At 45.7% G+C, this 14,432-nt stretch overlaps 1 protein-coding gene and 1 pseudogene across 2 annotated transcripts in view; both read right to left on the bottom strand.

Moving 5' to 3' along the window:
- The window catches only part of veph1 (ventricular zone expressed PH domain-containing 1), a 205,119-nt gene that overhangs the window by 162,434 nt on the left and 28,253 nt on the right, over positions 1 to 14,432 (bottom strand). The gene's annotated exons all lie outside the window — the stretch shown is intronic.
- Positions 1,440 to 3,275, bottom strand: LOC139548640 (piggyBac transposable element-derived protein 4-like; annotated as a pseudogene).

The following is a 14,432-nucleotide window of genomic DNA, read 5'->3' as shown; positions in this document are numbered from 1 at the left end:
ATTATCTGCTACAGGTAACTGCCAAAATAAAGGAAACACCAACAGCCTCAATGCACCTTGGTATAGATTCTACAAGTGTCTGGATCTCTATTGGAGGTATACAACACCATTCTTCCACGATACATTCCATCAGCTGGTGTTTTGTAGATGGTGGTGAAAAGTGCCACTCCAGAATCCAATTGGGGTGAGATCTGATGACTGAGACAAACACACACCCTTTAAACCCCCTATGCTCCTTTGAAAGCCCTCTTTCAAAGTCACTGAGATCTCTTCTTCTAGCCATAATAGCCAAAATAATGGTCAACTGGGCATTTTTATACATGACCCTAAGCATGATGGGATTATAATTGCTTAATTAAGTCAGGAACCACACCTGTGTGGAAGCCCCTGCTTTCAAAATACATTGTATCCCTCATTTACTCAAGTGTTTCCTTTATTTTGGTAGTTACCTGTATGTCTCAGCACAAACATAGCAGAATAAGCCCAGAGCAGCCAGACCAGAGGAGCCACCCCAGAGAAACCACCCCAAGACCCCACAAAAGATGTGCCACATCCCCCTATCAGCAGCTGGGCCTAACAGCCTGTGGGCTATAAACATGTAATGACCCTGCTGAACCTCACTCTAGAGCAGTGCTTCAAAGTATGTCATCTTGAAGCTAAAGTCATCCCTCCTGACCCTTGACCTTGAACAATTACACTACTTCACATTGGTTACATTAATGTACACAAGAAATATTGCTTTTAAGAGAAGATCTATCCCCTAGTTCCCCCCCCCCCCTCTCTTTCCATCTCTCTCTGTCTCTCTCTCTCTCTCTCTTTCCATATCTCTCTCTTTATATATATATATATATATATTAGAGGTCGACTGAGTAATCGGAATGGCCGATTAATTAGGGCCGATTTCAAGTTTTCATAACAATCGGCAATCGGCATTTTTGGACACCGTGGCCGATTACATGGCCGATTACATTGCACTCCACGAGGAGACTGCGTGGAAGGCTGACTACCTGTTATGCGAGTGCAGCAAGGAGCCAAGGTAAGGTGCTAGCTAGCATTAAACGTATCTTATAAAAAACAATCAATCTTAACATAATCACTAGTTAACTCCACATGGTTGATGATATTACTAGTTTATCTAGCTTGTCCAGCGTTGCATATAATCGATGCGGTGCCTGTTAACTTCTTTGGGGTACCGGGGGCTTCTTCTCAATTTCTGCCTAAAGACATACCCTAATCTAACTGCCTGTAGCTCAGGCCCAGAAGCAAGGATATGCAATATTCTTGGTATCATTTGAAAGGAAACACACACTGAATTTTGTGGAAATGTGAATTGAATGTAGGAGAATATAACACAATAGATCTGGTAGAAGAAAATACAAGGAAGTAAACATACGTTTTCTGTTTTTTATTGTTGCTGCATCATCTTTCAAATTGACAAGAACAGCCAAACATACAGATAGGATGCTGGGGATGATTTGAATGAAGAACATAAGATGGCAACAATAGCTGAGCAAAGTTTTAGACAGATAACTTCAAAAATGAGCAAGCTACATGACATTGAGCATGAAGTCACCCAGGTGTCCCACACAAATGTACCCAAATGTACCCAAAAGGCCGAATTGGTACAGTGATACATTTTGAAGGAAAGAACTATGTACAAAATACATAAATGCTATTCTAACACACCCCAAAAATATATATAAAAAATATAAAAAATAAAATAATAATAATTAAACATAAACAAATAACAAGGGTAACTATTTACACATTTTCTATTTACAATATTGTGAAGACCCTCAGTCCTCTACACAATATTGTGCTGCTGGTGCCATGGCCCATAGCAGTCTTTTTCTGCTGTAAAGCAGAGGCTTACTAAACAGGTGGTGCAGGTGATGGGGCATTTCCTGTGACAAAGGGCACAACGACGTCTCCCTACTGTGCCCTTTTTGCCCTGAGGCACATTCATGCCTGCAGAGATGAATCTGGGCAGGTGAACACCACTGGTTGAAGGAGCAGAAGGGACAGAGGTAGAGGGGGCATAGGTAGAGGGGACAGAAGGTGCTGCAGTGGACTTGCTGTAGCTAGCAAGCTCCTGGATGAGCAGCTCCCTGAAGGCTAGCTGTGAGATGGGGGGCTGTCCACAGCTCTTGGCCATTTCCTTCTGGAGGATGAACGAATTCACCACAGCAATGTCAATGAAATGATAGAAAAATGTCTTGTACCATTTTATGGTCTTGTGGACAACATTGTAGTATCCTATCAGTGCATCTGACAGGTCCACACCTCCCATGCCCCGGCACCGTCCTTCACACGCCTAATGACGTGATTGCCACTGAAGGACTTGTGGATAGTTGTGCACATGACCACCTCTCTGGTATCCATCCACTTCACAAACAGCAGGCCATCTTCACGAATCCATCTCATGGTACCCCGCTCAGCCCGCTTAGGCATGTCGTTTATTTTTGTCTTTGGAAAGCCCATCATGTTGGTACGAATGGTGCCACAAGCCCACACATCCCGCTTCCTCAGGTCTGTAAACAGGGTAGGGCTTGTGTAGAAGTTGTCCACAAACAGCTTGTAGCCCTTCCCCAGCAGTTGAAAATCCAATAACTCCATAACGGAATCATAACTAAGTCCATTACCGGTAGCAAAACTGTTTTTCCCCTCATAAACAAAAAAATGCCAAGTGTAGGCACACACAGAATCAGCCAAAATAAACAGTTTGTAACCCCATTTGGTTGGTTTGTTATGCATGTATTGTTTGAGGCTGATTCTGGCCTTTGAGGCTACTATCCTCTCATCGATGGACAGGTTCTGGGCGGGCTGAAAATAGGTCTTAAAGGCCTCAACAATGTTGGGGTAGAGAGGTTTGATTTTGCAGAGCCTATCAAACCTTGGTGTGCCTCTCTTCTTGTCATTCTCCCCATCAACTTCTGGGTCACTGATGTGAAGCGCACGTGAGATAGTCAGAAACCTTTTAGAAGACATGACAGTCATGGGGAAAGGCAGTTGATAGAGAGCTGACGTTTTCCAGTAGTCCCTTAGAGTTTTCATCTTCACCAGCCCCATGTAAATGACCATTGAAAAGTAGCAGAAAAGGTCTGACATGGAAATGGTCTTCCATGCCTCTTTCTTTCCTGCCTGCTTCTTAGCCCCGTACTTATTGGTGTTCGACACCAGGGAATCAACAACTGACGAGGTGAAAAACAGTTGAAAAAGTTGAAGGGGGCTGTACTTTGCAGTCATGTCTAGTTGAGGTCCTGGCTGCCTTTTGGGTCTAAAAACTGGTGGATTTGGTTCCACATCATCTTCTAACAAAAACACCTACCTTAATATGGCTCTCAATCAGAGGAAATGAAAACCACCTGCCTCTAATTGAGAGCCATATCAGGTCACCCTTAAACCAACATAGAAACAGAAAACATAGACTGCCCACCCAAACTCACGTCCTGACCAGCTAACACATACACAAACTAACAGAAAACAGGTCAGGAACGTGACATAACCCCCCCCTCAAGGTGCGTACTCCGAACGCACCACCAAAAGTCTAGGGGAGGGTCTGGGTGGGCATCTGACCACGGTGGTGGCTCCGGCTCCGGACGCTGTCCCCATCCCACCATAATAAATCCCCGCTTCTGTGTCTTCCTCAAGGTGGCGACCCTCGCCACCGACCTTGGACTGGGAACCCTAGACATGGGTCCCGCTGGATTTAGGGGCCGCCCCGGACTGAGGGACGGCAGCTCCGGACTGAGGGACAACACCGGACTGGCTGGCGGATCCTGGCTGGCTGGCTCTGGCGGATCCTGGCTGGATGACGGCTCTGGCTGGTCATGGCTCGCTGACGGCTCTGGCTGGTCATGGCTCGCTGACGGCTGTGGCTGGTCATGGCTGGACGGCTCTGGCTGGTCCTGGCTGGACGGCTCTGGCTGGTCCTGGCTGGACGGCTCTGGCTGGTCCTGGCTGGACGGCTCTGAAGGCTGGTCCTGGCTGGACGGCTCTGAAGGCTGGTCCTGGCTGGACGGCTCTGAAGGCTGGTCCTGGCTGGACGGCTCTGAAGGCTGGTCCTGGCTGGACGGCTCTGAAGGCTGGTCCTGGCTGGACGGCTCTGAAGGCTGATCCGGTCTGGCGGAAGGCTCTGGCTGATCCGGTCTGGCGGAAGGCTCTGGCTGATCCGGTCTGGCGGAAGGCTCTGGCTGATCCGGTCTGGCGGAAGGCTCTGGCTGATCCGGTCTGGCGGAAGGCTCTGGCTGATCCGGTCTGGCGGAAGGCTCTGGCTGATCCGGTCTGGCGGAAGGCTCTGGCTGATCCGGTCTGGCGGAAGGCTCTGGCTGATCCGGTCTGGCGGAAGGCTCTGGCTGATCCGGTCTGGCGGACGGCTCTAGCGGCTCCTGTCTGGCGGACGGCTCTAGCGGCTCCTGTCTGGCGGACGGCTCTAGCGGCTCCTGTCTGGCGGACGGCTCTAGCGGCTCCTGTCTGGCGGACGGCTCTAGCGGCTCCTGTCTGGCGGACGGCTCTGTAGGCTCTTGGCAGACGGGCGGCTTTGCAGGCTCATGGCAGACGGGCAGCTTTGCAGGCTCATGGCAGACGGGCAGTTCAGGCGCCATTGGGCAGACGGGCAGTTCAGGCGCCATTGGGCAGACGGGCAGTTCAGGCGCCGCTGGGCAGACGGGCAGTTCAGGCGCCGCTGGGCAGACGGGCAGTTCAGGCGCCGCTGGGCAGACGGGCAGTTCAGGCGCCGCTGGGCAGACGGGCAGTTCAGGCACCGCTGGGCAGACGGGCAGTTCAGGCACCGCTGGGCAGACGGGCACACCTGTAGGGAGGAGACGGAGAGACAGCCTGGTGCGTGGGGCTGCCACAGGACCCACCAGGCTGGAGAGACCTACAGGAGGCTTGATGTTAAGAGGCACCTGAAGGACCGGGCTGTGGGGGAGTACTGGAGCTCTGGTGCGCAGCCTTGGCACCACTCCCCCAGGCTGGAATACTACACCAGCCCGTACCCTCCAGAGTGCAGGCACAGGTTGAACCGGGCTGTGGATGAGCACTGGAGATCTAGTGCCTACTACGCGCACTTCTCTCTTAGGCTCCACTACCACATTTGCCCGGTACGAGCGGAGCGTAGGCATAGGATGCACTGCACCCTCCCAGCGCTCCGGAGACACAGCACGCAGAGCCGGCGCAGGATACCCTGGACCGAAACTGCGTACCGGAGACCAGACGCGCTGAGCAGGCACAATACGCCCCGGCTGGATGCCCACACTCACATGACACTTTCGGGGGGCTGCTCTATAGCGCACCGGGCTATGGGCACGCACTGGCGACACCGTGCGCTTAACCGCATAACACGGTGCCTGACCAGTGACGCGTTGCTTATAATAAGCACGAGGAGTGCGCTCAGGTCTGCTACCTGGCTTAGCCACACTCCTCTCTAGCCCCCCCCCAAAAAAATTCTGGGGTTGCCTCTCGTACCTGTCCCGCTGCCGTGCTGCCTCCTCATATCGCCGCCGTTCAGCTTTCGCTTTCTCCAGCTCAGCTTTGGGGCAGCGATACTCCCCAGCCTGTGCCCAGGGTCCTTCTCCGTTCAAGATCTCCTCCCATGTCCATGAATCCTGGGATCTCTGCGGTTGCTGTCGCTGCCCTTTTCCCCGCTGCTTGGTTCTGGTAATTTGGTGGGTGGTTCTGTAACGGTTTTCCTCCTCTTCATCCGAAGAGGAGGAGCAGGGATTGAACCAAAATGCAGCGGGTTGTGATGACATATTGATTTATTAAATAAACAAAACAGACAAAGACGAAAACGAACTATACTTGATATAACTAACAAAATAACAAAACGATGTAGACAGACCTGAACAAACGAACTTACAAATACACGAAGCACGCTGACACAGGAACAGACTACATAAACGCACGAACAAACCGAAACATTCCCGTATGGTGTAACATCGACACAGACACAGGAAACAACCACCCACAAACAAACAGTGTGAAAACACCTACCTTAATATGGCTCTCAATCAGAGGAAATGAAAACCACCTGCCTCTAATTGAGAGCCATATCAGGTCACCCTTAAACCAACATAGAAACAGAAAACATAGACTGCCCACCCAAACTCACGTCCTGACCAGCTAACACATACACAAACTAACAGAAAACAGGTCAGGAACGTGACAATTACTGATGATATATTTATATATTGCAAATAAAATAAGAAAATCTCCCAAAAAATCTCAAATGAATAATATTTGATATTATTAATTTCAAACAACGACATGAGCATTAGAACTTACCAGTCCAGCATGGCATCCTCGCCGTGCAGAAACATGTCTTCCGCCTGGGAGTCAAAACTAGCTTCGCTGAAAGATTCATCTTCCTGAAGCAACTCGGTCTAGCTTTCTCTATCAATTTCCTCCATAATTTGGGTTAAATCTGTATACCTAGACTTTGTTTTAGCTTCCTGATTTATTCGCCATAATTTAAATATATAAACTTGCTGAAAATGCTATGTACTGCTATGCGTAACACTCGTGGCTCCGTCAAGTGGGATTTGCAATGGCGAATTAACCTCTTTTACGCCAAAGTTTACGACAAAGGCTGGTCTTTGAACGTATAACCATTAAATATTGCCGTTTACCTCAGCTCATTGGCTATCTTCCAAGCTAGATTTAAAGATGATCAGTGGTCATTGGGCCAAAATAGAGTCAATCAACGATAGACCGGTCCTACCATTGGTGCGCAATGAGGTCATTGATTGGTTTGTTTCGGTCAATACATCCCGGGAAAAGAACCATCAAGTATAGTTGTGTTAGTAACAACCAGAGGATTGCAATGAAACCAATCATGACTGGAAAAACGTTTGTTTAGTGTGTGTAATTACCACGAACGCTTCGTCCAAAGTTGAATGAGACGGAAATCACGACGCAAGCGGTTTACAAATGGCTATAAAAATTGATTTTATCAAACAAAACGAACATTCACTGTGTAGTTAGGACACTTGGCATTGCCACCAGAGGAAGATCTTCAATGGTAAGCGATTTATTTTATTGTTATTTCTGACTTTTGTGACGCTAATGCTTGGTTGGAAAATGCTAGTAATACTTGTGTATGCGGGACGCTGTCCTCAGAAAATCGCATGGTTTGCTTTCGCAGTAAAGCCTTTTTGAAATCTGACACAGCGGCTGGATTAATAAGACGTTCATCTTTTAAATGATGTATTTACAAGAATGTTTAATATAACGAATGGTGTATTTAGATTGTTAGCGCTCTGCAGTTTCACAGGATGTTGGCCTGGTGGGACGTTAGCGTCTCACCTACCCTAGAGAGGTTAATTTATCATTGAATCACAGCCTACTTCGCCAAACAGGTGATGTAACATGCGCATTCGCGAAAAAAGCACCAATGTGTACCTAACCATAAACATCAACGCCTTTCTTAAAATCAATACACAAGTATATATTCTTAAACCTGCATATTTAGTTAATATTGCCTGCTGACATTTCTTTTAACTAGGGAAATTGTGTCACTTATCTTGCGTTCTGTGCAACAGAGTCAGGGTATATGCAGCAGTTTAGGCCGCCTGGCTCGTTGCAAACTGTGTGAAGACTATTTCTTCCTAACAAAGACAGCCAACTTCGCCAAACCTGACTCAGTTACAAAAGCTGAAATAAATTATTCTCTCTATTATTATTCTGACATTTCACATTCTTAAAATAAAGTGGCAATCCTAACTGACCTAAGACAGGGAATTTTTACTAGGATTAAATGTCAGGAATTTTGAAAAACTGAGTTTAAATGTATTTGGCTAAGGTGTATGTAAACTTCCGACTTAAACTGTATATATACAGTCGTGGCCAAAAGTTTTGAGAATGACACAAATATTAATTTTCACAAAGTCTGCTGCCTCAGTTTGTATGATGGCAATTTGCATATACTCCAGAATGTTATGAAGATTGATCAGATGAAATGCAATTAATTGCAAAGTCCCTCTTTGCCATGCAAATGAACTGAATCCCCAAAAAACATTTCCACTGCATTTCAGCCCTGCCACAATATGACCAGCTGACATCATGTCAGTGATTCTCTCATTAACACAGGTGTGAGTGTTGACGAGGACAAGGCTGGAGATCACTCTGTCATGCGGATTGAGTTCGAATAACAGACTGGAAGCTTCAAAAGGAGGGTGGTGCTTGGAATCATTGTTCTTCCTCTGTCAATCATGGTTACCTGCAAGGAAACACGTGCCGTCATCATTGCTTTGCACAAAAAAGGCTTCACAGGCAAGGATATTGCTGCCAGTAAGATTGCACCTAAATCAACCATCAAGAACTTCAAGGAGAGCGGTTCAATTGTTGGAAAGAAGGCTTCAGGGCACCAAAGAAAGTCCAGCAAGTGCCAGGACCGTCTCCTAAAGTTGATTCAGCTGCAGGATCTGGGCACCACCAGTACAGAGCTTGCTCAGGAATGGCAGCAGGCAGGTGTGAGTGCATCTGCACGCACAGTGAGGCGAAGACTTTTGGAGGATGGCCTGGTGTCAAGAAGGGCAGCAAAGAAGCCACTTCTCTCCAGGAAAAACATCAGGGACAGACTGATATTCTGCAAAAGGTACAGGAATTGGACTGCTGAGGACTGGGTTAAAGTAATTTTCTCTGATGAATCCCCTTTCCGATTGTTTGGGGCATCCGGAAAAAAGCTTGTCCGGAGAAGACAAGGTGAGCGCTACCATCAGTCCTGTGTCATGCCAACAGTAAAGCATCCTGACACCATTCACGTGTGGAGTTGCTTCTCAGCCAAGGGAGTGGGCTCACTCACAATTTTGCCTAAGAACACAGCCATGAATAAAGAATGGTACCAACACATCCTCCGAGAGCAACTTCTCTCAACCATCCAGGAACAGTTTGGTGACGAACAATGCCTTTTCCATCATGATGGAGCACCTTGCCATAAGGCAAAAGTGACATCTAAGTGGCTTGGGGAACAAAACATCGATATTTTGGGTCCATGGCCAGGAAACTCCCCAGACCTTAATCCCATTGAGAACTTGTGGTCAATCCTCAAGAGGCGGGTGGACAAACAAAAACCCACAAATTATGACAAACTCCAAGCATTGATTATGCAAGAATGGGCTGCCATCAGTCAGGATGTGGCCCAGAAGTTAATTGACAGTATGCCAGGGCGGATTGCAGAGGTCTTGAAAAAGAAGGGTCAACACTGCAAATATTGACTCTTTGCATGAACTTCATGTAATTGTCAATAAAAGCCTTTGACACTTATGAAATGCTTGTAATTATACTTCAGTATTCCATAGTAACATCTGACAAAAATATCTAAAGACACTGAAGCAGCAAACTTTGTGGAAATTAATATTTGTGTCATTCTCAAAACTTTTGGCCACGACTGTATATACATTACTAGTCAAAAGTTTGAACACACCTACTTATTCAAGAGTTTTTCTTTATTTTTTACTCTTTTCTACATAGTAGAATAAGAGTGAAGACATCAAACTATGAAATAACACATATGGAATCATGTAGTAACCAAAAAAGTGTTAAACAAAGCTAAATATATTCTTCAAAGTAGCCACCCTTTGCCTTGATGACAGCTTTGCATTCTCTCAACCAGTTTCATGAGGTAGTCACCTGGAATGTTTTTCCAACAGTCTTGAAGGAGTTCACACAAATGCTGAGCACTTGTTGGCTGCTTTTCCTTCACTCTACGGTCTTTGACCTGAAGAAAAACCATGGAATGAGTAGATGCGTCCAAACTTTTGACTGGTACTGTATATATACAATATTATATATATCCCCATCTCTGTTTCCTAACTAGGCATCTTACTTATCTCCATCTTTGTCTCCCTGTCTCTCTTTCATTGTCTCTTTCAGTCTCTCTCTCCATTCTGATAAATGCTCTATTCCAGCTAAAACAATGGAGAGTCTCTGTTTAATTGAGAGCCAGAGTTTTTGTTTACATATCCCCTTTCTACTCTCCTCTCCCTTTCTCCCTCAACTCTCTCACCACTTCCTGTGCCCTATATGTCTCCCTCTCCCCTCTTCCTCTTTTTCCACCCCCCCGTCCCCGTCCCCCGTCCCTCCTTTCCCAAATATTTGTCCAGAGTAGCAAAGCACACGGTGGATGTGCCAAAAAGTGCTAAATAAAACAGTCGATAAAACTACATTTGAACTTGACGTAGGGTATGTTAAAATGCCTTAAACACAGACAATATACAGTAAATCACCAGCACAGCTGTCTCACAGCAGCAGGCACCCCAAACCAATAAAACATGAGGCTTAACCATGCCAGTTTTAACTGGGGAGTGTCAAGAGCCATTTCCCAATACGCTGTTATGTAACTGTGTGTGGTTGTGTGTGTGTGTGTGTGTGTGTGTGTGTGTGTGTGTGTGTGTGTGTGTGTGTGTGTGTGTGTGTGTGTGTGTGTGTGTGTGTGTGTGTGCGTGTGCGTTGGACTGGCCTGTCACCCACTCTCAGCTTTGGACCGTGGCAGCATATATACTTGAGCCCGGAGAACAGACCCCCCAAAGCAGGAAGTGCCTCAGCTGCCACAACACCACTGAGACTCTCCAGGGCAGGAGTGCAACTGCCTACGCTGCGGGTGAGTGGTCTAGCACAATATGGCTTCCATTAATGCATAAAATCTGGTCAAGGGAAGGACGAAATGGAGGCGGATCATTGCGGTCATTTCACAAAAGAGGATTAAGTACGTGAGAACATAAAAACAGTTGAACGGTTCGATAAGAGGGGATATGTTTATACTGTACAGGAGTCATTTACCTTAGCACGGCAGTAACTTATTATGTGATGAGTGTTCACAAAAATGGCCACAGTGCATTGCATCACCCAGGTGGCCGGCACACACTAAAACTGGATGAGGTGAGTTACACAAACACAATGTCATAATGTGTGTGAAGTGTTAGCTGACCGTACAGGCCATGAAGTGTGTGAGCTATTCACATACACGTTCCAGGATCATTTACAGGATAAACAAACGGTTAACCCTGAGTGCTTGATTTCATTTGACAGGTCGTGGAGGTTGGAGAGAGGGGCCCCAGGATGGGGGGCAGACATACGTATGCTCCTGAAGGCACGTACACACATACCTATGGATCCTTCTAGTCCCTCTACAACAGGAAAGGCCCTGTTCAAAGGTTCTCCTCCCCTGTAGTAGACTACTCTCACCCTGCGTCATTAGACCTGTATGAAACACACACACACACACACACACACACACACACACACACACACACACACACACACACACACACACACACACACACACACACACACACACACACACACACACACACACACACACACACACACACACACACACACACACACACACACACACACACGCACACAACTAGATCCTCTGTGGTAACCTCTACCACCAGTTCTATAAATCAGTTCTATTAATTAAACAGTTATATTAATCATTTATATTACAGTTTTTCCCAATTGTTTACACACTACAATTGGAACTTGAAATGCAATCACCGAAACCTGAAACTCATAAACCAAGTCTGCAAAATTGCAAGCACAATTCCTGCTTTACACTCAGTTAAAAATGTTATATCACACTTTTCGCAAAACACTACACACAGTTCTCTACATTAGACACAACATTCACAGTTAAAATCTCTTTAGTCCCGTTAGAAAGCAACGCCAATCACAATGCCAAGCGCTATACACCAATTGGCAACACCCACTACTCACTGGTGTAAACACTAGTTGCTGAATTGTTCACATAGAAATCAGAGCTTTAACACTATAAAAGGCCACAGATGAGCTCTCCTGTTCTGGAGGAAAAGGAAGGAGGAAGAGGAAGGACAGTTGTCTCAGATGAGATCAGGGCCTCATTGGTTGGCCATGTGCTCAACCATGGATTGAGTATGAGGGAGGCTGGGCAGAGTTCAGCCCAACCTGAGCAGCTACACGGTTGCATCTATCATCCGTACATTCAGAAATGAGAACCGGTAAGTTACCTACCATCTACACTATGCGCGTTATGTATGTATACTGTTGTATACTGTAGTCCGACATATCAGTAGGCCTATGTTACACAGTGATTGTTGGCCAATGTTACAGTAACGTCATTTCAAATTGAAAGAAAATTGATTATTTTTGTTTACTGCAACCAATCATATCATATTTATGGATCTTCTGCAGAACTGAGAGACGGCCAGGCCATGGTGGAAGACACTGGCTGTTCACACCAGAACAGGAGACCGCTGTTGTGAACATGGTGGTGGCAAACGATACCATTAGACTATGAGAAATCCAGAACCACATAACTGCAGACAACACAATATTCAATAACATTCACCAGGTGGGCTTGTCTACATTGGACCGTGTATTACAGCGCAACCGAATCCAGATGAAACAGGTCTACAAGGTGCATTTGAACGAAAGTCAGAGAGGGTTAAAGAACAGCGTTATGAATATGTGCAAGTAAGTACTATACTGTGAATTCACTACCATATCAGCACTGTATAGACACATTGCAGTACTGTAATCCAGTGTATTGTGTCTCACCATATTGACTGCTATATGGTCTATGTCACATATTGTCTTGTTGTCTGTTTCAGAGAGTCTTGGAGCTGGAGGCCGCTGCAATTCAGCACTTTTATATTTACATTGATGAGGCAGGCTTCAACCTATCCAAAAAAATGGAATGGTGTCGTAACATTGTGAATGTCCATGGACAGTGTGGAGGGAATATCACCAGCCAGCAAGGCGTCCTCCATCACCATGCCAACCTTGGTCCCTACAACACCGCCCTTCTCATCACATTCCTGGACACACTACATGGCGTCCTCATTCCAGCCGAGCAGAGGGGTGGACCAGAGCAGCACAGGTATGTTGTCATCTGGGACAACGGGAGTTTCCACCGCGCTGCTCTGGTCCGCAACTGGTTCATCGATCACCCAGAATTTATTGTTCTATTCCTCCCACCATATTCCCCATTCCTAAACCCAATTGAAGAGTTTTTCTCGGCATGGCAATGGAAGGTGTACGACCGCCATCCCCTCGCACGCATGCCTCTTCTCCAGACAATGGAGGATGCATGTGGTGAAGTTGATGTGGGGGCTTTCGGCGGCTGGATCCGTCTCTCCAGAAGATTCTTTCCCCGATGTTTAGCCAGGGAGAACATGGCTTGTGATGTAGATGAGCTGCTGGGGCCAGACCAAAATAGGAGGCAGGAGGCAGGATGCAGCCTAATGTCTTCTTAATTACATTTTGCATGTGTTTTTGTATTTTTTTGTTTAGAGTTTTGAAAGAATGAGCCACTTTCATTTTTTATTTTTGTACAGAAAACCATTTATCTTACTGAATGTTTTTCCTGGTTTTCTCCTGTTGGGTATGGAAAGTGTTACATACAAAACACAAGTGTTCAAAAATACAGCATTTTGGAAATAAATGACACTGTTTTTGTTACTGTATTGCATTTGTGTGTGTTTATTTATATATATTTGAGTAGGTATACATTACTGTAACAAACTCTTACAGCCGGTTACAGTGTAACACTGAAAATGCAAAAGGTATAAAACTACTGATGGGATATTCATAGTAGTGTTTTGTGTTGTTGGTTGGTAGACAGATTTATTCATATGATGGGCGTGTGTGTCATTTTGATCCCCAAAAAACATTTTGGAAAGAGATAAAACAGTTTTGAATGCAGTGTTTGCTTTTGCTAGAGATTTCTAGAGTTTTCCATTTTGTGTTTATGGTTTTGTGTTCTGTGTTTAGAGTTTTGGGAAAATAGGCCAAAGATTCAGCAAACGTGTGTAAACAATTGTGGAAAACTGTCATCACTCAGGCTCCACTAGAGGGTTTGAGGCCTGGGGGGTAAACAGATCCCTAACGAGCAAAACGAATGACGATCCCTGAGGAAAACCACTAACGAGGTCTAACCATGTTTAAGAGGGTAACAAGGTGCTCCAACTGGGATCCTGGAGGAGGCAACATAATGACAAACCCTAAGGGAGCGTGGAAAAGAGCCCCCTAACTAGGCATCTTACTTAGTGCTCCTCAAAGCTGATGTCCTTAGTACCTATCAGTGATTTATTCCTATGTATGTTTCAGTATGTAATAACCAGCTTCAGAAAAAAAACAGCTTTAGGTTAGCTTATCTTCAAAGTCAGAGCTTATCTACAAAGTTATAATGAAAACCATCTGTTCACAGGAAAATGTAGGCTCACTCACTACCATAATAATGCTACTAGTATTACTACTAACACTACTACTCCTATATCTACTAGTTCTACTACTACTACTACTACTACTCCTACATCTATTAGTTCTACTACTACTATTAATACTACTACTAACACTACTACTCCTATATCTACTAGTTCTACTACTACTACTACTAACACTACTACTACTACTACTACCAGCACTACTACTACTCCTACTACATCTAC

The sequence above is a fragment of the Salvelinus alpinus genome, chromosome 21, assembly GCF_045679555.1.
Source record: "Salvelinus alpinus chromosome 21, SLU_Salpinus.1, whole genome shotgun sequence".
Classification (NCBI taxonomy): Eukaryota; Metazoa; Chordata; class Actinopteri; order Salmoniformes; family Salmonidae; genus Salvelinus; species Salvelinus alpinus.
Note: the sequence above shows the minus strand (reverse complement) of the source record. Positions and strands in the feature narration are given on the sequence as shown.